This window comes from Schistocerca serialis, chromosome 7 (assembly GCF_023864345.2).
Source record: "Schistocerca serialis cubense isolate TAMUIC-IGC-003099 chromosome 7, iqSchSeri2.2, whole genome shotgun sequence".
Lineage (NCBI taxonomy): Eukaryota > Metazoa > Arthropoda > Insecta > Orthoptera > Acrididae > Schistocerca > Schistocerca serialis.
The window spans coordinates 453,660,868-453,687,472 of NC_064644.1; the positions used below are offsets into that span (position 1 = coordinate 453,660,868).

General features: G+C 42.6%; 1 protein-coding gene and 1 non-coding gene across 4 annotated transcripts in view; both read right to left on the minus strand.

The window, feature by feature from the left end:
- Positions 1 to 21,131, minus strand: part of LOC126412656 (cytochrome P450 6j1-like) — a 179,792-nt gene extending 158,661 nt beyond the window's left edge. For 2 of the 3 annotated variants that reach the window (XM_050082359.1, XM_050082356.1), the window contains exon 1: positions 21,073 to 21,131. The gene's annotated coding sequence lies outside the window, so the exon portion shown is untranslated. The remainder of the gene's footprint in view (positions 1 to 21,072) is intronic. The other variant, XM_050082357.1, reaches the window with a different exon arrangement.
- Positions 21,132 to 24,606: 3,475 nt separating this feature from the next.
- On the minus strand, positions 24,607 to 24,681 carry Trnad-guc (transfer RNA aspartic acid (anticodon GUC)). Its single transcript has one exon. It is a non-coding gene; the product is annotated as a tRNA-Asp (tRNA).
- Positions 24,682 to 26,605: the final 1,924 nt, after the last annotated feature.

A 26,605-nucleotide genomic window follows, 5' to 3' on the forward strand; every position in this document is an offset into this window, starting at 1 on the left:
ATGTGGAGGTCCAAGGGTTACAGTAAACCTTCAATGGTGCATTGGACACCACTACTGGACTCCCAATTAAAGTTCCAAGAACAGTCCGTTTAAAGAGTTAATGCCTGGACAGAAGACGGCATGGTACATTTTTGAATCAGTCCCCATGCAATTTCTGTGTTTCATCGTCAATGTGAAGATCCAAGGGTAACAGTAAACTTGCAGTGGTGCATCGGAAACTTCTACCGGACTCCCAGGAAAGGTTCCAAGATCAGACTGTTTGAAGCGTTACTCCACTGAACAGAAGACAGCATGGTGCCTGTTGTATTCAATCCCGACGCAATTTCTACGTTTCAACGACAATGAGAAGGTCCATGAGTTACAATAAACTTGCAGTGGTGCATCGGAAACAACCACTGGACGCTCAGGACAGGTTCCAAGCCCAGACCGTTTGAAGAGTTACTCGCCTGGACAAAAGTCGTCGTGATGTCTGTTGTATTCAGTCCCAATGCACTTCCTGTGTATAATCGTCAATGAGAATGTCCAAGGGTTACAGTAAACCAGCAGTTGTGCATCCTGCACTACTACTGGACTCCCAAAAACGTTACCAAGCACAGACCGTTTGAAGCGTTACTGCCATTGGACATAAGTCACCATAGTGCCTGTTGTATTCAATCCAGATGCAGTTTCTGCGTTTCATCGTCAATTTGAATGTGCAAGGGTTACAGTAAACCTGCAGTGGTGCATCGGAAAAAACTACTGGACTCCCAGGAAAGTTTCCAAACACAGACCGTATGAAGCATTACTCGCCTGAACTGAAGTCCTGATGCTGTTTCTATGTTCATCGTCAATGTGAAAGTCCCAGAGTTACAGGAACCTACAGTGGTCCATCGGAAACAACTACTGGTCTCCCAGTAAAAGTTCCATACACAGACCTTTTAAGGCGTTAGTCCCCTGGACAGAAGTTAGCAGGGTGTCTGTTCTATTAAACCACGTTGTAGTTTCTGTGTTTCATCGTCAATGTGAAGGTCCAATGGTTACAGTAAACGTGCAGTGGTGCATCGGAAAATACTACTGAATTCCCAGGAAGATTCCAAGCACAGAGCGTTTGCTGCGATACTGCCCTGGACAGAAGCAGCATGGTGCCTTTTGTCTTCTATCACGATGCAATTTCTCTGTTTCATCGTCAATGTGACGGTCAAAGGGTTACAGTAAACCAGCAGTGGTTCATCGGAAACTACTACTGGACTCCCAGGAAAGGTTCCACGCACAGACCGTTTGCAGCGTTATTGAGTGGAAAAAAAATGTTCAAATGTGTGTGAAATCTTATGGGACTTAACTGCTAAGGTCATCAGTCCCCAACCTTACACACTACTTAACCTACATTATTCTAAGGACAAACACACACCCATGCCCGAGGGAGGACTCGAATCTCCGCCGGGACCAGCCGCACAGTCCATGACTGTAGCGCCTCAGACCGCTCGGCTAATCCTACGCGGCTATTGACTGGACTGAAATCGGCATGGGTGCATGTTGTAGTCAATCCTGATGCAATTTCCGTGTTTCGTCGTCATTGTAAAGGTCCAAGGGGTACAGTAAACCTGCAGTTGTGCATCGGAAACAATTACTTGACTCCCAATAAATGTTCCAAGCACAGACCGTTTGAAGCGTTACTCCTTTGGATAGTAGTCTGCATGGTGTCTTTTGTATTCAATACCGATGCAATTTCTATGTTTCTCCGTCAATGTGACATTCAAGGGTCACAGTAAACCTGTAGTGGTATATCAGGAACAACTACTGGACTCCCAAAAAATGGTAAAAGCACACACCGTTTGAAGCGTTAGTCCACAGGACAGACGTCAGCCTGGTGCCTGTTGTATTCAATCCCGATGCAATTTCCGTGTTTCATCGTCAATAAGGAGGTCCAAGGGTTTCAGTAAACCTTCAGTGGTGCATGGGAAACAACTACTGGACTCCCAACTAAAGTTCCAAGCACAGTCTGTTTGAAGCGTTAATGCCTGGAGGGAAATCGGGTAGGTGCCTATCGTATTCCATCCCAATGCAATTTCTGTATTTCATCGTCAATGTGAATGTCCAAGTGTTACAGTAAACTTGTAGTGGTGCATCGAAAACTACTGCTGGACTCCCAGGAAAGGTTCAAAAATCAGACTGTTTGAAGAGTTACTGCATTGGACAGAAGGCAGCAGGGTGCCTGTTGTATTCAATCCCGATACAGTTTCTGTGTTTCACCGGCAATGTGAAGGTCCAAGGGTTACGGTAAACGTGCAGCTGTGCATCCGAAACAACTACTGCACTCCCAGGAAAGGTTGCAACCACAAACCGTTTGTAGCGTAACTCGCCTGGACAGAAGTCAGCATGGCGCCTGTTGTATTCCACCCTCATCCAATTTCTGTGTTTCATTGTCAGTGCCTGTAATACTGTAATACTGTGCTTCCCTAAGTACAAGCTTCTTTCCAACAGAGTCTCACCATTCTATTATCGATCAAGGAACTTGCCTGTAGCCTCGTATTAAGCACACATCTATACTCCACCGGCAGTGTCAAAGTCTTTAGAATACATTGTTCATGGTTAACTAAGCCATCAACAAACTTCTGCACGAAATCAAGTCAATTTTTGGGAGAAAATTAAGTGCCAGATGTTACTACTTTGTAAAAGTTTACTTTTTTACTCAAGTTGTATCCGCTGGCCGCGGTGGTCTCGCGGTTCTAGGCGCGCAGTCAGGAACCGCGCGACTGCTACGGTCGCAGGTTCGAATCCTGCCTCGGGCATGGATGAGTGTGATGTCCTTAGGTTAGTTAGGTTTAAGTAGTTCTAAGTTCTAGGGGACTGATGACCACAGATGTTAAGTCCCGTAGCGCTCAGAGCCATTTGAACCATCAAGTTGTATCCGGTTCCAGGCATTATGACAATATTCAACTGGCTAGATTCACATCTTAAGCATTGCGTGCTGTTAGTATTGGGTTGACTACGTAAGTTCGTAGCATTTCTCGTAAGTTTAATAAACACAACAGGTGCACATAACAGAGACTTTAGTCATCAATAATATTTTCTCCTTCACTGTTTACGACAGTATGCAAACGCTGGCGTAGCTTTTCTATTCCGCGACTGTAACAATCTCGTGGTTTTGAGGCGAGGAACTCCTAAGCGTGCATTTTCATCCAGAAAGGAAGTCCCCTGAAAGTCGTTCGATAGAGAACAGATAAGGTGAAAATCTGAGAACGCAAGACCAGCTGGTTAAGGTGGGAGCGGAGTGACTTCCCAACCCAACTCCTCTACAGGGTTCTTTGCCAGTCTAGCAGAATGCGTCCGGACGTCATCGTGCAGTAGCAACACTTCACGTAGTCTTCACGACTGTTGTTCTTAGATGGCGTCCGCAAGACGCCTCAGTTGCCGACAATAAATGTCAGCCGTGGTGGCTACACCGCGGGAACGCAATTCGTACTACACCACACTATCGCTTTTCCACCAGATGTATAACATAATCTTTTGGTGGATATTCGCAAGTGTTTATACGGGGAGTTGCCGCTTTGTTTGGGCTTTACCATTCCTTTCTTTTCCTTATGTTAGCATAAAGACACCATTTCACGCCACCGATAACGATATAGGATAGGAACGGTCCCCGTTGTTCACGAGCCTATTGATGAGCAGCAAGCAGAAATGTACGTAGGACCACCTGCTGATATTTGTGATATTGGCTTAGAGCGTGCGTTACCCACACACCCAATTTTTGAACCATCCCCAGCGGGTGGAAATGTCGCACGATGGTTGAATTATGACAGTTCAACACATTTGCCACTTATCGAGTACACTGACATGGATCGTTGCGGATTAATGCTTTTAAACGCTCTTCAAATTCTAAATGTCTTCCTGAACGTGGAGAGTCACCAATGTCAAAACGATCCTCCTTCAAAAGGGGAAAACCAGCCAGCCGCTGTGGCCGAGAGGTTCTAGTCCGGAAGCGTGCGTGCTACGGTCGCAGGTTCGAATCCTGCCTCCGACATGGATGTGTCTGATGTCCTTAGGCTAGTTAGGTTTAAGTAGTTCTAAATCTAGGTGACTGATGACCTCACGTGTTGAGTCCCATAGTGCTTAGAGCCAATTGAACTATTTGAGAAAAACATTTTCTTGCCGTGCTCTGTGCAGTGACATTATCCCCATACACGGCGCAAATGTTTCTGGCTCCTTCGCTGCTTTTAGCCTTCTATTTTTTCAAACAGAAGAATATGTCGGAAGCGTCCCGATTTCTCCAGTTGGCACTCCATTTTCTGGCGTCCACAGCTCCACTTACTATCTCCAAATGACAAAATGTCACGCCGGCCCTTGTGGCCGTGCGGTTCTAGGCGCTTCAGTTTGGAACCGTGTGACCACTACGGTCGCAGTTTCGAATCCTGCCTCGGCATGGATGTGTGTGATGTCCTTAGGTTAGTTAGGTTTATGTAGTTCTAAGTTCTAGGGGACTGATGACCACAGATGTTAAGTCCCATAGTGCTCAGAGCCATTTTTTTTTTTTTGTTGTTGACTAAATGACAATATGTAAACTCAAATTGAAATTGAAATTTGTGGTAAAGTCTTATGGGACCAAACTGCTGAGGTCATGAGTTCCTAAGCTTACGCACTACTTAATCTAACTTAAATTTACTTACGCTAAGACAACACGCACACCCATGCCCAAGGGAGGACTCGAACCTCCGACGGGGGAGCCGCCCTAAACTGAGATAGTGACAGTGAACTATAAGTGGGCGGCCGCTGTGGCCGAGCAGTTCTAGGCGCTTCAGTTCGGAACCACGCAGCTGCTATGGTGGCAGGGTCGAATCCTGCCTCGGGCATGGACTACAACACGACACTCGATAAACAAACCCATAGCAACCGGAACATTAACATGCTAAACAAAAACGGTACGAACTTTTGCACCAACTCAATACAATACAGTCAATTGTGATAAAGTATAAAGGAACTGCTCCGCGGTCAGGCCCAGAGGATTACGCGATCCCGAGAGGGTGCCATGTGTTCCTGTGCCATTTGGCGTCATTTGGGTGACGTATGGAGGGTGTGGTCAGAAGATATCTCTCCCGACCTTTATCAGCCTTGCAGAACTTAGACCCACTACTCATTCAAGTAGTTCCTCAGGTGGATTCACGAGGCTAAGTGCACCTCATTCCAGTCCTACCACCAAGGAAAAGACTCCTGGCAGTTCAAGAAACTGGACAGTCAGACCGCTGTTGCGTTGTTGCGCTGCTGCGTTAATTCGTCGTCAAGGGCTCGCATATGTTTGTAAGTAATTAGAAGGATCACATAAATGCTCTATTTCCAAACTTCCAGACTGGAGAAATTATTGAAGTATATTACTGTTTTCGAATCGAATCCCCGCGTTGCATTTCCAAGCCAAAAACGTGATGGACAAGAACACATTCTCTGATCAAGAAACCATAGGAAACAATTTAATAAGATCCAGTTCCTGACAGCCTCGGGCGGTTGCTGTGACGGGATGTACAGAGAGCGATAGCAACTGCGCTGTACAGTAATAACTTCGGTAGAGAAAAGGAAGGCATTAAAGACTCTGGGAGCAGTGCTAAAAAGTTTCGTTTTCAAATAAATCTTTTTGAAAAAGGAGTAATTTTTTTTCAAAAAATTTTCATTGGTTCGAAATAAAGAGTTATTATAGAAAATGGGAAAAACTATCAGAGTTGTTTTAATAACAATGCCGACAGAAACGAGCAACAAATGCGTGCCAAAAGAACCGGTACAGTATTGCTGAGACGATATGTTCCTGTTGCCGTGTGTCGTGGCTTGATGTACGTCTGTGTACGTGCAGTGAAGCAACACCTGCTCCCGCTTAGGTCTACACGGTAGTTCCTCGCTGTCGCCGCCTGACATCCGTTATACAGCAGAATGGCACCAAGCGTAGTTTGGAAATATTTTTACGAAGTGCTTCATTTGCTTTAAGAGATCAAAGATTTATCTGCCATTTCTATTAAATAATAAAAGAGGAACGAAATTATGATAGCAGTAATAAATTAAAAACTTAATAACAATAACAACAGAAAGTGGCTGCTCTGTTGGCTGTGACTACACAATGTGCCTTCATCTGCTTGGAGCGCTTGAAAGTGGACAAATTAGCAGGAAAAAGGCTTTTTTAAACCTTAGTTTTCACCTTTTAGCACTGACTATTCGTGATTCCCAAAGAGTGGTACGATTTCCAATTAGAACATGATTTTTTCAGCAGAGTTTCAAAGAATTACAATCAGTAGTAGAGTACTGGTGATTTTTTGTAGTTTTCAAGCACTTATCAGTTTTTGAGAAGAGATGAAAATTAATTGTTAGAACATTCAAACTAAAAACAGGAACAGCAGTAATACATGCGCATGATTATGCAGTGTGTTGAAAACCCCCGAAATAATAGTTTACTGGCATAAGATTTTACTTTCGATCATTTTAAGAATAGTTCCGACGTGATTCTATTTTCTTAAACAACGTTTTACGCATTAAAGATTGACACAAGAATTTTATCTGTTACACTATACTCGGTTGTGCATTTTTATAAACTTATCAACCGAAATCGTTTTTTTCACATTGTTAACAAAGATCGCCTAATTTTCTCGATTTACTGTATCTGTGTTGTCCCTGACAACACTATCTCCCTAGACACAGCAGTCCTCATCGACAATGCACCTTACACCGTTTCCCATACCAATTTGCAGGAGATAAGTAATGTAACACATGGAACAGATATTACTTGTTGTTCTCGTATCGCAGGTGGCAATATTTGTATTCACAAGCTGCGACATGGTCGCGAATGGAACAGTGATTCGAAAATGTACAATAAATTTCTTTATTTCATGTCAATTATCGCAAATATTCTAGGCCCTCAGACAACCGATTTCGGTCATCAATGACCATCTTCATATCTGTTTTTATAAAACAAATCTGACGATGGTCATTGCTGACAGAAATCGGTTGTCTGAGGACCTCGAATATTTGTGATTATAAACGTGAAATAAAGAAATTTATTCAACATCTGGTGTTCCGTTAGACGGGTCGAACATGTTGGTCGCTTGCTGCAAGAAGGTGACACCTCAGCGCATCTCAGGCGTTGCAAAAGCCTAAGCACGCGAGCTGTTTCTTCCAGTGTGTTTTGTTGTTTCCTTTCATTTCTAACACGTCAATTATTAATCAAATGTCTACATGCGGTAGCCCCCTTGGATATACGAGCGAAATATCGACAGAGTCCACGGTCGATACGGGGCTGTGCCCACACACTCTTTTCGACGTACTGCACAGTCATTGAAGATTTTAGTAAAGTGCGATTAAATTGCAGTCTGTATATCAATAGATGGTGTAATTTGCGCTAACAGTAAAGCTACAGACCACGTAAGAAAAACTGCTCAATGACATAAGTATCGTCAGTGCCTTCCCCACACTTCACGTCGCAACATCTACAAATCAACCCGTGCGAGAAGTGCTTGCTGCAACGGAAACATCACACAGGACGGAACAAGATTTCGACATCTCTCTTTCAATAGTCCGGAAGTTGTTCCCTGAACACACAAAGCAACGTCGCTCTTCTACCTATATGGAACCACCAGAACATAACACGAAGAGTTCAGAAGCTATCAATAACCCTCAAGCATCGATTATTGATCGGTAATATCCCGCACAGGATAATCAAAGTTGGAACAATACAATGGACAAAACACTCTCAATACCGGCAAATAATACATCATCAGCTAAGCTTAACGAGCCGTCGGTAGTGAATGTTCACTCATTGGTAGAAAATGATAGAAACGAATTCCCACTGCCACACAAGAATCAAAGTGAGCCCAAAAATACACACTGTCTTTTCAGAAAGCAACAACTCCTGGGCTACGGCCTGTCGATACATGAGTGAACTGGATGATACGATGTCAGAATGAGAATCTGTACCATCAGAGACATCGACTGCTGACTCGACAGTACGAAGCTAGTCGCCAAGAAGGCGAAATTGTCTCTCCTGCAGAATTTACAAGATTCTTAAAAGTGATTAGGCGTTCTAAAAATATACTTCTTGTAGCAAAACAATTGACAAATGACATCATCGCCCTAAAACTGGAGATAGATAAGACGCAGGATGAAAGAAGCTAAAATAAAACAAAAGCTGCAACGTCTGCCTCTTTCCTTGGAAACAGAAAAATAATGTCACCAAGCCGAGCATCAAGAGCATTCAGAAAAACCCGCAGCGATCCTGCGTCGCAATACGCAGTCTTTTGCAGTTTATAAATGAAAACAATTATACAGGTTTAGTATTTGCCTAGGCACGATACTGTATACAAAATAAAATCTTTAGAACATCGCGGAATTACAAAACTTTCACTGCACGAAACAAAAGGAAACGTACCGTGATCATAATCGTTATGAGAGGAATAAATGCAATAATATTGAACCAGTATTTAGAGAAGGATACTGTGGTGGCAGAAATAACAAAGGGATACTTACTATTCTATCCGGTTATGCTGTATTTCGATGTAGCGAGGAACAGATAATCTGATTTACGAAAACGGTTTAAATTTTGTCGATAAAGAAATGTACTGGTATTTTAATTGGCACAGACAGTAATGCTAGGTCAGGCATGTGGCACAATTTCGTAACCAACAGCAGAGGTAAAGATATGGGTCAGAGACTTGCTCATTATGAACGGAGCCAGTGACACAAATACTTCTGAAGTATCTGTGGCAGGAGTAACACTGACCTCACAGTAGGAAACACTCACTGCTACCCATAGGACATCAGAGGGAATGTAGCGAAGAAGAAAACTGCTGAGATATCGTTAGCTTTAGTATAAGAAAACACGTGACTAGGTATCATAAAAAACTTCATTCCAACTATATTCATTGTGAAAGATGAAAAATTCAGTGAATTTGATAAGTACATACTTTACGGACTTTCTCGCGATGATTTTCAAAACAGCGACGCAATGAATACAAGTGAAATAGATGACAAGACGAGCCAACTAACTGAAAGACAAACAGAAACGGAAAAAATTGTAGATGCATTGGAAAAAATTCTAGAAACAGTCTGCAGTAAAGCTTTTAAACCATGTTCTACTTCTTAGCTACATGTGCTGATCGACACATGAATTAGCAAAAAAAAAAAAGAAGACGCACAAATGCACTGAGGCAACTTCATCAAAGGACAAAACATGATGATGAACCTAGCACACACCGAAAAAGGCAATACAGTACTTCACCGAAAAGGATTATGTTAAGGCTATACAAAAAGCAAAATTACAGTCATTGAAGGAATATTGTAGCCTAACACCTAAATCAAACCCTCGGAATCTAGTTTATCGTCTATCATCAGGAAAAATTTGAAGCACAACGATGATGACAGTTTTGAAGAAAGGGGAACTCCATTGTCACCGGTGGGACAGTTTTACTATAGTTTTCAACAGTTAGAAGGTAATACAACAAAAAAGTATAGCTTGGAAGAAATTAAAGATTGATTGATGATCGTATGAATAGTTCCCTTTAAATCTGAATATTAGATATTTACAAAGTGAACTTCGTGGAGAGCTGCATCAAACCAGTCTCAGAACTGAAGACCACAACAACAACAACAAAATCTCGTCATGCGTTAGACAGCAAATGGACATAGCATTGATGCACACCAACATTTTACAGGAACTCTGTCAATCATGCACTTATTTTCTTTTGAACACATTGAATTCACAATATTAAAATTATTCTCTACGTGATGAAATATAAATAAATGTAACATTATGAATATTTACTTACAAAAATTGCAATCGATGACCGGCACGGGTGGGACAAAGGACTCGCAATGGTGGGACTCATGTGAAGCAGCAACTTAAATTCAAGTGGCTGGCAATATCAAAAGCGAACTTTAGTCCTCCAACCTCATCTGCAAAGGTGCCGCATCTGTTTAATTACATTTCCTCAAATAATTTTGTAACTCTGTTACGTTTTTCGGGATAGGAAATTTTAGCTTTTGTAGATTTAGGAAACTATGACATAAACTTGATTTAAAATTAAATTTTAAAAAAAATCTCAGGCTCAGTTTCACATGGAATCAAGCAGAACTCGTATGATGCCTATGCTCCTAATTTAGGGAACACAGTCAGGTGCATTCTTGTTTATTTGGCACCAGCAGACGAAGAAACAATAAACAACGAGCACCATAAAGAAATACAACATGCACAGAAAGCTGTAGAGCATAATGATGACAGAAAAGCTACTGAATAAAAATTCTTGAAATAATAAAAAGAATGAATCCAAATAACAGCCCTGGCGAAAAGGAATCAACGGCACAACACGCCTCCGAATGTTGTTTTCCCAAAGTATGTCACAGCACTGTACAACACTTGCTTAATACATTAGTGTTTTCCGAAAAAGTAGTACTAACAGTAAAATCTGGCTAGGAGACTAGTGCGGAAGTTACTAAACATTGCCCAACCTACTTCCTGCACAAAGGAGCGAAAGTCCTGGAAAACTGCTAATAAACAGAATAATGCACTTTATTTCTTCAAAAGACTTATGGAACAACAACCAACAGGGATTTACTCCGCACAAAAGCACTGTAGACTGTTTAGGTGCGGTAAAGAATTTTGTTGACAGTCAAATGGTTCAAATGGCTCTGAGCACTATGGGACTTGACATCTGAGGTCATCAGTCCCCTAGAACATAGAACTACTTAAACCTAACTAACCTAAGGACATCACACATATCCATGCCCGAGGCAGGATTCGAACCTGCGACCGTAGCGGTCGCGCGGTTCCAGACTGAAGCGCCTAGAACCGCTCGGCCACAGCGGCCGGCTGTTGACAGTCAGTACGTGTCAGTGATATGTAGAAGGAGCCTTCGATGCCGCTTGGTGGCCTAGCATTCTCAATGCACTACGGGAATTTCAGTGTCCTAAAAACTTATATAGTTTGCTTAAAATTTATTTAGACGATCGAACGGCATTTTTGGCTGTCCACAACGGCAAGACTGAAAGGAAAATAACCGAAGGATGCCCCCAAGTTTCCTGTTGTGAGTCAGGATTCTGGAGCATGTAGTACAACTCACTGCTCAACTTAAATTAACACAAATACTAACGATAGCCTTTGCTTACAATTTGGTAATACTGACAAAAGGAAGGAACGACTCTGCAGCTGAAAGCGCTTTTAATCGACGAGCGGATTAAAAATAACAAAATTCGTTTCAACGATTAAAAATATAAAGTCGTACTACAAAAAAGAAAACTAAAAAGATAAGACAAAATTCTGTATCTTCTTGAAAAATAAACAGTTAGAGCAAGTTGGCAAATTAAAATCTCTTGAGGTAATTACTGACGGTAAGTTCAGATTCAGCGACCGTACACAGAACGTCACTGACAAACGTACAAAATTAATACACGCTTTGTGAAAATCAGAAAGACTCAACTGGGGACTTGGTTCAGAGGCTCAAAGAATCATCTACAGAGGAGCAATATTACCTATGTTATCATATGCACCTCCAATGGATTGACGCTGTAACAAGGCAATAAGATTGCAGCAAGAACAAACGGGTACAACGATTATTTAACATCATGATTGGGAAAGCCTAAAAAATGGTCTCAAACGAAGTGCTGCCTTGTATTCTTTCGGGAATAACACTAATAATTATTAAAATAAAGGGAATAGTGAGTGAATAAAATGAAATTAAAACTGGAAATAGTAAACAAACATTAAAAACAATTGTTCTTCATAAACACTGGCCACATCCGGCTGATAATGTCGTTCTTAACGAAATAAATAACAGAAGGCAATACTTGATGGAAGTATTCACTGCCAGAAGTAAAACTGAACAAGAACTAGGATCAGACATAGCAGTTTTCATCAGCAAAAGCTAACGTAAGTGATGGAATACAATGTTCAGACAATCAGTCAGAGAGCTTCGCCCTCTTTCGAAAAGCTAAACACATTTCTTGGCTCACGAAGAACTGCAGTAATACAGACCGAGAGTAAAACAGCATTAAATTATTTGAGGAATCCTAACCATCTCAAAAACCTATTTGAAGAAAGAAGAAATAAAACAAGAATATTGTAAAAGAGTGACTGCGTTGTAGCTGCACAGGGATTAAAGGTCACTCAGGAAATGAACTTGCAAACCAATTGGAAAAAGAGGCATATAGATCATAAGAGGTCGTAGGCTACATTCAAACGAACCAATATGTCATTAAAAATACATCACAGCTCATTTCATGGAATCAATACTATAAATAAGAATAATTTTCACAAGCATCTAAAGTCACTTACTCTCGTACAAAAGGTGTGCGGAATTCAGGAACATACATTTTCAATAACTTTCCAGCTGCCATAAAATGCTTAACAACCAACTAAATTCAGCTTAAGACAGGCCTAAAGGACTTGTTGGTGGCCAACTCCTCCTACTCCATTGATGAATTTCTCGGTAATTGCAGTAATGTGTTCACTGTAAAGAAGTGTGTGTGTGTGTGTGTGTGTGTGTGTGTGTGTGTGTGTGTGCAAGTACAATCTAACTTCTGCACAATTTTAGTGCAGTAATGTGTTCATTGTAAATAAGTATTATAGTAGTTCTATTACATGTTTATTACCTTATAAAGTAAAAAACCTTTTTTTATTTTAAATTCAGTGCATTAGTATTTGTAAAATGATTCTTTCATAAAGTGTTCATTAAAAAAAAGGCGGTCATTCGACTTGGGATGGGACTTGTTTCAGTTGTAAATATTTGTCATGTATTATTGTTTTTCTGACATGTTCTACATCGTGGAGGACCTCCTCACTACGGATCAATTGGAATGAAAGTAAATCTAATCTAACCTAATCTACATTAAATTTTCATAAGTGTCACGGCAAGCAGCTCTGCAATAATAGGAGAAAGAACGGTAACGGACTACAAAATGAATCATTGCAAAAGATCTGGTGATCAGATTTCACAGCGCTGTTAACGTCACACTTAAAGGCGAAGGCTTAGTTTCGTTGACTCAGAATAACCAACGACGCCGTTTTCCCATATATTGGTGGTAACCAAACTGTGGACCACCTGTTACTGTGTAGCAACTTGGACATACCGTGAGCTATCGTTCACACAGGACGCCACAGATTGTACTTTGTGCCACTTTTCAAAAAGGCATGAGCTGAAATGATTTCGGCGGGTATCAACGTTGTGGTGCAGTTTGTGGCTTTAGAGCTGAGGCAAACCATAAATACAAAGAAAAGGAAACCGAAATATTGGAACCAGAAATGGATGTTTTTCAGGAATAACACTGGGGCGACGAACCCTCTGATGAAATAACCTAACACTCAAAGACCGACAGCTGACTTTTCAATGTTATGTGCAGAAGCGCCACTCTTCCAAAAACATAGAATTTTCTTGCATGTCCGCGTTTCGAATATTTGTGATTTTTTTCTTTCAAGACGATCACATATATTGTATGCCTCAAAATTCCTAGCAGTGCTTGGTCTTTCAAAACACAGTATTTCATGCGACTAGTTCTTTTGGTCTCACGAGCAAGGTCGCTCTTCGAATAATTCCAGAAACTGCGATATTGTACCTGCCGACCATTTTTGACATATTTCTCAGTAAGCAAATGAAATAAGAAAGCTGCATTCGAACGGACCACAGCAGAAACTGTTACACAGAAACTGGGAAAGAATGCTGTTGTTTCGAAATAAATACGCCTGGGAGAAGTCGAATGGTGCTGTTTCAGTAGTTGGGCAGGCTCGTGACGTCACTAAGTATAAGCCGCTTTGACTTTTAATGGCATAGTAGTATGAAACATACGTAGTGAAATACATCACATATGGAGCACTGCTTCGTTAAAATCATAGTTAATTTATTACTGGGTAACGAACCAATGTAGGCCACGGGTCTCATGTACCAAAAATCTCAGAAAACATTCCTTGCAAACTCCAAAATTTTGTCGATGGAGTTGGGTTTCCCAGTATAAAAACCTTTTTCGCATTCTTCCCAAGGAAATAAAGCCCGGAAACAGCATGACAACTCATTCTGTACTGTAGAGAAATTCTTGAACAGAAATAGTCAGTTAGAAATCTGTAGTCGCAAGTCATTTAGCTACATAAATACGTTCTAGGTGTCGATGGTCTTTTCGAGGCTCCACACCTCGGAACACTTATATGACCACTTTGTTGTCCGTCTGTTAAGCCCCCTTTTTCTCAAAAATAGGCAGACGCATCAAGTTGAAATTTACGACACATACTAATGTCTATAGTCCCTTGGCGGTGTGAAACACTTAACCTTGTAAGTGCAGTCAAAAGATACGGCCATAATGTTACATACTTTTACGCTTCAAATCACTCATCAAAACGATGGGGAACTTCCTGTTGGCCTAGAATCATTAATTTTGGCAGTAAAAAAGGTTCCACAGTAAAAGTAAAGAAAAAAACGATAACTGTTAATTTGTTACTATCTCACACGGAAAAACATTTGTCATCTGTTATCTGACTGTCTGTCTGTTCGTCTGTTAAGATCTGTGTTTCCCAGGAACGGGCAGATCTATCAACTGAAATTCATGTCACATACGAACGTCTATGGTCCCTTGGTGGCATACAAAACTGAGGCTTCTAAGACAATGCAATCAAAAAATACGGCCATTTATGTCACTTATTTTGATACTCACTGACTCACTCATTGAAACCTATAGCGTACCTCCCGTTAACCCAGAATTATGAAATTTGGCAAGAAGTAAGGTGTCAGAATACAAGTAAATGGAAAAATCATAAAACTGTTAATCTGTAATTACATCACCGAAAATATTTCTTTTGTCATTTGTTACCCGACTTTAAATTTAAAACTGAAACATTCTCGAAAGCTCTAGAATACCCGGGACCGATATCTAGCCAGTATCAGTCTCGATAACGGGCAAAAATCATCGAGATTCTCGATTCCCGGACTGGATGAACTGCCTATATACGTAAAAAAAAAGTTCGCACGCAACCCTCAGACCACGAGGGCTACTCCTACCTGGGCAATTTTTTTCTTATTGGAGGTCGGCAATCACTGTAAGTTCCTTTCATTTTTAAATAAACACATTATTTCATTATTTAGTAATTAGCTAATTTCGTTCCCTTGGGAAACCTTTATCAGCATCTCGTCAATGCGTAACGCGTCGAATTATGTTATAATAACTGTTAAAGTGGAAATACGCGTGGTGTAGTCAGCATATTAAAATCAAATAGGAGTCAAGTAAATGAGCTTTGTAGTATTAAGGCTGTCCTTTTTCCTTTCGACATACAGACTTCACATCTGTGACAACCATGGTCGTGTGGAACTCTTAGTTAAAACGTCCGGGCTCGGGGAACGTGGTCGATATATTAAGCTGTTCCCTGACGTTCATCGGGATATTTTTGACGAAGTATGTGACTGAAACTATCTTTAGACCCACAGCAAGATGAAAGAACGGATAAAGATATACGATCTACATAAGCGACACGTGGGGTATACGAAATCCACGTAGATATGGGCAAACATACACTGACACCACAGAACTAAGTGTTAACGCCCACTTAGCATAACACAACAGGCACTGACGTCTGGAACATACTGACAATTCGGCCATAGAAGAACATGTCTTTCGTGATGGGAAGCACGACATAAAATTCTGTGAGACGAGCGTTTTAGCAAAGATTTGTTATCATGTGCGTATTTGTATAGATAAGGTTTAGACTCACAAACAGCATAATAATTTCGTCATAAAATAAGTAGGGGGTAAGTCAGCCTAAATATGGATATCGGTCAGGCACCAACAGAATGTCGATCGATTACTTTTAGTCGAGAACGTTGGCGGCAGCAGGAGATATTGACGCAGTCAGCATCAAGTGGGGAATGATAGTGTCCTCTCTGCGGCTCTATGAATTCGGCGGACCCCCGAGGCCTCTGCATTTCACGTGCGGAGATGCCTCTCGCAGTTAGAGACGAAATGTCATGGAATACTATCGGAAATGGACTACGCCTCTCAGCTCGAAACTCAAGTAAACACTGGCCGTGCATCTCTGCATTGTATGGTTAAGAAGAATAAAGTGTTTACTCACACATACAGGGTGTTTCAGAAATGACCGGTATATTTGAAACGGCAATAAAAACTAAACCAGCAGCGATAGAAATACACCGTTTGTTGCAATATGCTTGGGACAACAGTACATTTTCAGGCGGACAAACTTTCGAAATTACAGTAGTTACAATTTTCAACAACAGATGGCGCTGCAAGTGATGTGAAAGATATAGAAGACAACGCAGTCTGTGGGTGCGCCATTCTGTACGTCGTCTTTCTGCTGTAAGCGTGTGCTGTTCACAACGTGCAAGTGTGCTGTGGACAACATGGTTTATTCCTTAGAACAGAGGATTTTTCTGGTGTTGGAATTCCACCGCCTAGAACACAGTGTTGTTGCAACAAGACGAAGTTTTCAACGGAGGTTTAATGTAACCAAAGGACCGAAAAGCGATACAATAAAGGATCTGTTTGAAAAATTTCAACGGACTGGGAACGTGACGGATGAACGTGCTGGAAAGGTAGGGCGACCGCGTACGGCAACCACAGAGGGCGACCGCGTACGGCAACCACAGAGGGCAACGCGCAGCTAGTGCAGCAGGTGATCCAACAGCGGCCTCGGGTTTTCGTTCGCCGTGTTGCAGCTGCGGTCCAAATGACGCCAACGTCCACGTATCGTCTCATGCGCCAGAGTTTATACCTCTATCCATACAAAATTCAAACGCGGCAACCCCTCAGCGCCGCTACCATTGCTGCACGAGAGACATTCGCTAACGATATAGTGCACAGGATTGATGACGGCGATATGCATGTAGGTAGCATTTGGTTTACTGACGAAGCTTATTTTTACCTGGACGGCTTCGTCAATAAACAGAACTGGCGCATATGGGGAACCGAAAAGCCCCATGTTGCAGTCCCATCGTCCCTGCATCCTCAAAAAGTACTGGTCTGGGCCGCCATTTCTTCCAAAGGAATCATTGGCCCATTTTTCAGATCCGAAACGATTACTGCATCACGGTATCTGGACATTCTTCGTGAATTTGTGGCGGTACAAACTGCCTTAGACGACACTGCGAACACCTCGTGGTTTATGCAAGATGGTGCCCGGCCACATCGCACGGCCGACGTCTTTAATTTCCTGAATGAATATTTCGATGATCGTGTGATTGCTTTGGGCTATCCGAAACATACAGGAGGCGGCGTGGATTGGCCTCCCTATTCGCCAGACATGAACCCCTGTGACTTCTTTCTGTGGGGACACTTGAAAGACCAGGTGTACCGCCAGAATCCAGAAACAATTGAACAGCTGAAGCAGTACATCTCATCTGCATGTGAAGCCATTCCGCCAGACACGTTGTCAAAGGTTTCGGGTAATTTCATTCAGAGACTACGCCATATTATTGCTACGCATGGTGGATATGTGGAAAATATCGTACTATAGAGTTTCCCAGACCGCAGCGCCATCTGTTGTTGACAATTGTAACTACTGTAATTTCGAAAGTTTGTCCGCCTGAAAATGTACTGTTGTCCCAAGCATATTGCAACAAACGGTGTATTTCTATCGCTGCTCGTTTAATTTGTATTGCCGTTTCAAATATACCGGTCATTTTTGAAACACCCTGTATTATAAAAATGGATGTACGTATGTATGGATGTATATATTTATGTAGTATGTACGTATGATCCACCTCCACATCTCCTCTTAAACCACTGGACCGCCGGCCGGTGTGGCCAAGCGGTTAAAGGCGCTACAGTCCGGAACCGCGTGACCGCTACGGTCGCAGGTTCGAATCCTGCCTTGGGCATGGATGTGTGTGATGTCCTTAGGTTAGTTAGGTTTAAGTAGTTCTAAGTTCTAGGGGACTGATGACCTCAGATGTTAAGTCCCATAGTGCTCAGAGCCAGCCACCACTGGACCGATAGCAAGTCAACTTGGTACACATATCACTTACTGACAGGAAATCATTGCTGTGGATTTAAGAACCACCTACCTGTCAAAAGGGGGTGGGGGGGGGGGTGAAAAAGCAGTGTAGCCGACTCGAGTATTACAGAATGAGAGCTCTTAGAGACTTACAGCAAACTTTGCATATAACTTCAAACCCTTACGAAACTTTTTGGCGTTGACGACCTCCACAAAATAACGAAGGAAAAACGTTTTTCCCTTACTGTATTTTCGCTGTTCATGTTGCAAAACTGAAATATGAAGCCTGACGTTTTATTACCTCCTTAGTACTAATTGTACTCGCGACACATTTTGCAGACAGTATTCGCATAATGCACTGAATGTACGACGAAAATTATGTCATTGTACGACACATAGTTCAGGAGATATAGCGTCATGAACACTGAGACCCGTGAAAAATTACCGTATCATGCAAGACGTTTAAATTTATTACTTCCTTACCACTAACCCTACTCACAACACATTTCACAGACAGTGTCCATCATTGTACGATACATATTTCAGGAGATAAACACCGATACGTGTGAAAAACTGCTATACTACTAATTCTATTCACGGCGCATTTCTCAGACGGTAGGCACACACACCACAGGAAGAACCAGCAAAATTATTTCACTGTAGACCATATAGTTCAGGAGATACCACGTCATAAACATCGGATTGCTTGAGAAGGAAAGTGCAGGGCGAAATTCGTTAGAGACCCAAGCGGAATACGTATGTGTCGAAGTACTATTAAAATATATTTGGCATGTGCGTACGTAGACAAAGCCATGGGCAAAAGCTAACCTAAAATCCCTGGAAGGATTTCAACCAAATGTGGTACACATATTAGGTGCCGTGTGGGTAAGGACTACCGGCCTGAGAGTGGCAACGAGGAGAGAGAAAGGGGCAGAAGGAGATGGACAGACAGCGAGGGGAAGGGAAAGAGAGGTACGGATGGGTGGAGGAGGAGATGGACAGAGAGAGGAGAAAGAGCAGATGGAAGACTGGAATACTGGAAGACTGGAAGACTGGAATAAATACGTACCCGGGGAACACCGGATACTTCCAAGTTTTTTCAAGATAAAAGAACAGCATTAGCAAGGAAGTTACTTTCTTCAAATCTTTTAAGTGAGTGCACAGTTTGTTCAGTTGACATGCTCCACATCTTAACGATTATCGTTGACTATATGTTGGAGACACTGTAACGGATCTTTTAAGTTGGGATAAATTTATTTTATTTTTTGTTAGATGTTTTCGTTAAATAGCTGAATAAATTGTAATTAGGAATAATTTAACTAAGCAGAGTAGAAAAGGTAAAGTCAAAGAGATGTTCATTTGGCGGACATTGTCGTAATGTAACGTCATTGCGTTGTTCGGTTGTTAAAACAAGTCGTTTGTGTTCCGTTCTGCTGTTCGGTCGTGCGCGTATCTGAAAGGAATTAATTCGGGGACTATAATAAACTTTCACGTAATAGTTACGATTCGATGTTCCGACAAAAGGGGTTAACGTCAGTGTTAATTTGAATTGTGGGCGACAGGATTAGTTTTGACAGATACGTGAAAACGGACGTAACGAAAGTTGTTCGTATATCATCCTTGAACCTGACTGTTATTTAATTAACGATTGCGGGCTCATTAAAAGCTATTATCTCGTGATTAGGATCAATCTGTCTTTCCTCCTAGATAGTGATCATTCATTAACATTTACGTCATAAGAAAAAAGTTATTAAATGACAATTATGTGTTATTCCGTTAGTGTTGAACCGACGTAATATCTCTGAAATGACATTGATATATTGTAATATCTCTTTATATTCGATGAATTATTCTGATACAATTCTACCCTTGAATGACGTTTACTAATTTTCTATCTTCATACTCGCAGAATCCATGTGCAAAGTAGTTTCATACAATAGTTATGCCATGAGCGCATAATTATTCATTGTAGTACTCTCTCTGGTGGTTGTTAGAAAAAAGCTTCCGAGATTGTCTTCGTGCCGATTATCCTGAGCATTGTTTGAAGAATTGTAATCTGAATATTGAGATTTATGACAAAAGATATCTGATACGAAATTGTACGATTAAAAGGGAAATATATATATATTGCTCCTTCATACAAAAGGTGTGTAACAATTTACATTATTTGACATTTGAGGATGAATGATATTCATCGATATATTGCGTAGTTGTTAATCAGAAGGGAACTTCCGAAAGACTGGATACGAACCTGCATCTAATAATCCAAGAGCTTCATTACTTCTTCGGAAGGTTAAACTTCATGAAAGCCAAATATCCGCTTGATCTGAGGTTTCCCGACTGATTATACAACGCTCCCAAAAATACGAGGCATTTTATTTGTACAGATTAGAAGACTGCCGCAAAGCACGATCCTGCAGAGAAGAATAATCATCGCCTGATTTCATTCTAACAAGTAAAATTTCTGAATCATTTTGAGTGACTGAGTTATGACTGTGTTTCCTATTATGAATGATTGATTGCTCGAACGAATTGAGAACTACATAACTACATAGTTACATAGGTAGGAGGAAAAATTACAATATAAATTGTGTTAAATACTGGAAGAGAAAGGAAGTAAATCTAAATTAGTGAACATTTGATACTGAGACTATAGAAGCAGAAGCGCTTAAGGTTTCTCTTCTCTAAAAATGGCAAAAAAGGTACGAACTTTAACTCAATAGTCGACATTATGTATTGCAAAGACGTTAGCATTTCATACTTATTTTGACGACGCTCTGTTAAACAAAGGAACGTTGAGTCTCTGTACGAGTAATAAAATTAAATCTATAAACATAATTAATAACGGCGAACTCCGCTTTAACAAACTGTCTTGCGTGTCGTCATCGGGCAATAACTGCTCAACCCTGGAGACTTGTGTGGTGAAATTAGAAGTCGGGCATATGAAACAAACTCAAAAATCCATTCAAGCTACAGTGGAGTTGGCACAACACGACGTGGGCAGTTATAACACGCAGTTAATAAACTAAGCGCAGCAACTTTACACAGTCCTATAGCTGTCAGTTGGAGCGTACTCTGCCCCTTCCGCGTCAAATGAAACTCTTTTCGGGCAGCCACAGGGTGGGGTAAGGACGGAGTCGCGGAATACTCACGTCAGACAGCGAGAGCGACAGCCGTTCCAGCGCGCGTGCTACACACCACTGCGTCCACTCTGGCCTCTGCGAAGCGGAGGGCCTCGTTACGGACCCCCCCTCGTTGGGGCCAATTGTGGGCCGGCCGCGTGCTCGTGCACCGTAAACACGTGGACGGCAGAGTCGACACTATGAAAATTTGTATCAGATTGTGGCGTTCAGTAGAAGAGGGGCAAGACGTAAGGCTGAGAGTGAACACACAGGAATGCACTACTCGGAAGCCCTAACTGTACAATGAGACTGTTCGTGGTAAGCAGGAAATCCGGGATCGAGGCCCACCAATTTTCTTTTGTCGCGATACGAGGGACAGGCGTAAAGTTTTAGCCCGTAGCCAGAAAAAATATAAAATAAACTAGTTATTTCCTCGTTTGTTTGCAGGTACGTCACATTTCGGCCTCGTATACATTCTGATCCGCGCGCCCCGTTACCTGTAAACTGTCCGGCTGGAATACATGTTACTTTCTACTCAATAGAACGGCAGTTTTGTGTTATTATTGATATGTGCGAAAGCTGTTTATGACGAACAGAAAGACGTTTTATATAAACTCGACCAAATATTGAAGCAATGTTTGATATGTTTTTGTTTTGCGTTTGATACGCCCTGCTAAACCCGCAGGACAGGACAGGTAGTTGGAATTGTGGAAAGGGGCCAAAATGAGCGTCTGTCAGTTACACTCGAACACATATAACTTTATTTATTTGACCAAACATTACAGTACAAATTCTTGAACTTAGTTATCGGCTGAATACGCCACACTATCTTGTGCCTTATGGGCACAACCACTTTGATTTTTTAAAAAAACGGCTAAAAGCCATTAACTCAAAATTCAGACGCCAAAGAAAATATTTAGAGGGCAGAAGGCCTCACGTTAAGTAAGTTCTATAATTTGGCTGAACGCCCAAAATCTAACACTTGAAAAGCAACAACCTTAATTTAAAAACGGCTGAGGCCCATGCGCCGGCCGGAGTGGCCGTGCGGTTCTGGGCGCTACAGTCTGGAACCGAGCGACCGCTACGGTCGCAGGTTCGAATCCTGCCTCGGGCATGGATGTGTGTGACGTCCTTAGGTTAGTTAGGTTTAATTAGTTCTAAGTACTAGGCGACTGATGACCTCAGAAGTTGAGTCGCATAGTGCTCAGAGCCATTTGAGGCCCATGATTTAAGACTCAAGGTAAAATTAAATAAAAAAAACACAATGCAGAAGGCCTTATCTTAAATTAGGCTGAAGGCCCCAAACAATCTAATGCTTGACAAGCAAGTAACTTTAATTTTAAAACGGCTGAAGGCCCATGACTTAAAACACAACTAAAATAATTTTTAGTAGGCAGATGGCCCAAGGTTTTATCTTTAAACAGTATATTAATCAGGCTGAACGCCCAAGCAATCTAACACTTCACAAGCAAGGAATTTTAATTTTAAAGCGGCTGGAGGCCCATTACTTAAAACACAACTAAAACAATTCAACTTTAATTCAAAACCATCGGCTATGAGCCACACAAATACACACAACAGAAAATAAGAAAAGACAGTGCAGCTAACGGCGCTCAGAAGTTTCGGGGGTCACCCAGCACTTGAAATACTAACCATCACTTAGGTGAGACCGGCAGTCGGTCCAACCATTCTCGGTCCGACGACAACCCAACCAACAGACAGTCAACAGACCCACCGCCAAGGTAACTTGCGCTCTACTCGACCAGCATACAATCGGGAGTTCAATGCAATACGTAAAAGGCATGGACGCCCACAACTAAGCACACATTAAGCTGTCAAACTACACACCGTGCTGGACAGCGACAACACCATAAGGAAAGGACACTGCCTGAATTTACGTCAATGGCCAGGGCAGGTAACTAGAACGCTAACGGCCACAAGGCAGAAAATTCCGCTGGTGCACTTCAATTGCAAATAACCAAATACTGTTAGACTCCACTAGATGGTGGCTAAACCTTCGCCGACTCGAACAGACACGTTGTTGCTCACGGGAATGTCCCAAAATCCAACAACCAGAACCAGATGCCACAATGTGAACAGTCTTGACTTGCTGATAAATTAAATTCAAGCTCAACTTTCGTGTCCAGGGTCGGTGAGCCACGGACCTCGTAGCAATGGAAACAGCCCCACACACTCCGACACTGCATAGAGACCGCCAGTGGGCCTGGCCAAGCTACACCCCACGGATATTTCCTCGGTGCTCCACGCCAACCGACCGACTGCCGCGCATCAGCACGAAGACAGCACTAAAATAACTGGGCAGTCGACATCACAAGCTACACACAGTTTCACGAACACTTGCACGAAGAACTAGACAATACTAACGGCAGCGACTGTGCAAAAACAAAGACGAATAACGAGTCGGCACACACAGGCAACCCATAAGCGATCACCGGCCAACATACACGTCGTCCGACAAGGCGACCTACAGACGACCGATCAAGGTGGTCTGCACTCAAATGATTTGTACCGGCAACCGTCCGGCGAGTCATGGCTGTCCGGATCTCACTGCAGCTGCGCCCCGACTGAACTTCTGCCGCGTCCTAAGTCAAACACTGCCAGGTCCCAACTTACTGGCAGATCCGAACTAACCCCGAGCACACGACAACCGAGAAGTAATAGCAGTCAGTAAAGATAATATGCCAAGGCTTGCCGGTCGTTGTGGCCGAGCGATTCTAGGCGCTGCAGTTCGAAACCGCGCTTCTGCTACGGTCACAGGTTCGAATCCTGCCTTGGACATGGATGTGTGTGATGTCCTTAGGTTAATTAGATTTAAGTAGTTCTAAGTCTAGGGGACTGATGACCTCAGATGTTAAGTCCCATAGCGCTCAGAACCATTTGAACGCCTGGGCTTAAATCGATAAGCGCCTCTGTTGCCGTTCATGGGAAGGCAAAGCAGCAACTCAGTGACAACAGAAATTGAAAGTAAGATAATGAGGTGGCAATATGGTAAAAAAAACGGATGTAAAATAAGAGAGCCACGCCCGGCTCAGCGTTTTTGTTCATTTTTTTTTTTTTTTTTTAATTCTACATTTTTCGACGAAATTGCGTTCACTAGAGCTACATCGTAAACTTGTATTTTATTTTTTTATTTTTGCTATCCTTCTGTTACGCGTTACAGATCCAGAGTTTTCGAATAACACATGAATTACGCTTTCACAGTTTCAGTTTTGCTATAAATATTGTTTATTTTTAAGTAACATACATGAGGATAAATAGATGGAAAAAACGTTCCATAGGTTACGCGCCCCTTCATATAATCTCACTCCACATCTAGACGATTCTAGACCTCTGTTTTCTAGGGATCTCATGCATAGGCCAAGCGACAGACATGAGGTGATGATGATGATGATGATGGCGTGTGACGGGGGCCTCCCGTTGGGTAGACCGCTCGCCTGGTGCAAGTCTTTCGATTTGACGCCACTTCGGCGACTTGCGCGTCGATGGGGATGAAATGATGATGATTAGGACAACACAACACCCAGTCCCTGAGCGGAGGAAATCTCCGACCCAGCCGGGAATCGAACCCGGGCCCTTAGGATTGACAGTCCGTCGCTCTGACCACTCAGCTACCGGGGGCGGACAGGCATGAGGTAACGCCCAACTGGTAAACAACAGACCTAACGCAGAGGTAACACGGTTACGACTTTAACTGACCAATGCCACTAAGGAAAATATCGTAGTCTATGCTTACTTATGATAGTCTACGTTAGACTTCGGTAGTTTTGCAACTCTGCTTGCGCGTCAAAACAAGTCCTAACGGTTCTAACGCGACCATCGATACCAACGGTAAGACATGTAGAGCTCATATATCGTAGTAGGCCGCTAGAGAAGTCCAAACTAAATGGCCCAGCTCACTGGCAACGTAGAGTATCATGCGGTAGTTTATTTCCTACACTTTAAGGGGAACAATGCTGCAACAATCCATACAGCTACATGTATATATTTGGTCCCTGTTCTTTCAGACATGCCCAAAAGAACAGGCGACATATGCAATGATGAGCCAAAAAATTGTGACCATCAACTTAAAAGCGTGTTGGTCCATCTCTGGAACGCAATTCAGCAGTGATTCTGAGTGCCATGGATTCAACAAGTACTTAACGGGTTTCCAGAGGTTTCTGGCTCCAGATGCCTACGCACGGGTCAGACACTTCACGTAATTACGGGCGATTGGTTTGTGGGCATGGATCTGGCGCCAAATAGCGTTCCAGTTGAGTTTCATCCCACTCAGATAAGCCGAATTTGATAGCCAAGACATCAACTTGAATTCACTAACATGCTTCTGAAATCATTGCAGCACGATTCTGGCAATGTGATAGGGACAGTTATCCTGCTGAAAGTTGACAAACCGCTAATTGGATTCTGTCTAGGGTTCTTCGGCCGACGTTCATCTAACAATTTTACTGACGTTTCGCAAGCACGAATGGCTGGCATTGTCAAAGCTTCACCCTCCATTGCCGGTGGTGAACTGGAGCCGAGCTCGCGGCCGCAGACTAAATGTACCTGACGCGCCAACGTCCGAGCGCTTCTCCACGGTCATTTGCGGTGCGGTTCTCCTCTTGCCACCTGCGACAGTCGTTCGCTGCAGTACGGGAAGCCAGGATCCGTTTACCTTAAGGCTTTCCTCTTTCTTGTTGAAACTGTTCGCGTACTTTTGTATTTCTACAGCTTCTCTGAACAAGCGCGTGTGATAGTGCTTCTCTGCAGCCAGAACTTCCGTGTCGGCGAACTTTATTACGTGGTCGGTCTCACTCAGTGAGTGCTCCGCCACGGCCGATTTCTCCACCTGCCCCAACCTACAATCTCGCTTATGTTCTTTGATCCTGATGTTGATTGATCGCCCAGTTATTGCGACATAAACTTCTCCGCATGTGCATGGTATACGGTATATTCCCGACATTTCAAGTAGGTCCCTTTTCTCCTTTGTCGATCTAAGACACTCTTTGATCTTCCTTGTCGGTTTGAAAATCGTCTTTACGCCGTGTTTGCGCAATATACGGCCGATTCTGTCCGTCGCTCTGGGAATGTATGGCAGAAAGGCCGTACCCGACTATTCTTTCTCTGATTTCTTACTTCGGCGAGTGTTTGGCTCTGTTACACTTCTAATATAACTTGTGGAGTGCCCATTGCTCCTCAGAACACTTTCCAGGTGTTGCATTTCGCGTCTGAGGTGCTGCGGCTCACATATTCGTCCTGCTCGCGTTACGAGCGTATTAATGATGCCTCTTTTCTGGCTCGGGTGGTGGTTTGATAGATTGTGCAGGTATCGGTCCGTGTGTGTCGGTTTTCGATACACGTTGTGTCCCAGGTTTTCGCCATCCCTTGTGACCAGCACATCTAGAAATGGTAGTTTTTTGTCCTTTTCGACTTCCACGATAAATTTTATGTTGGCGTGGAGGCTGTTCAAGTGTCTTAGGAAATCACCGAGCTGTTCTTCACCATGGCTCCACACAACGAAAGTATCATCGACGTACCTGTACCACACCTTAGGTTTGCAAGTCGC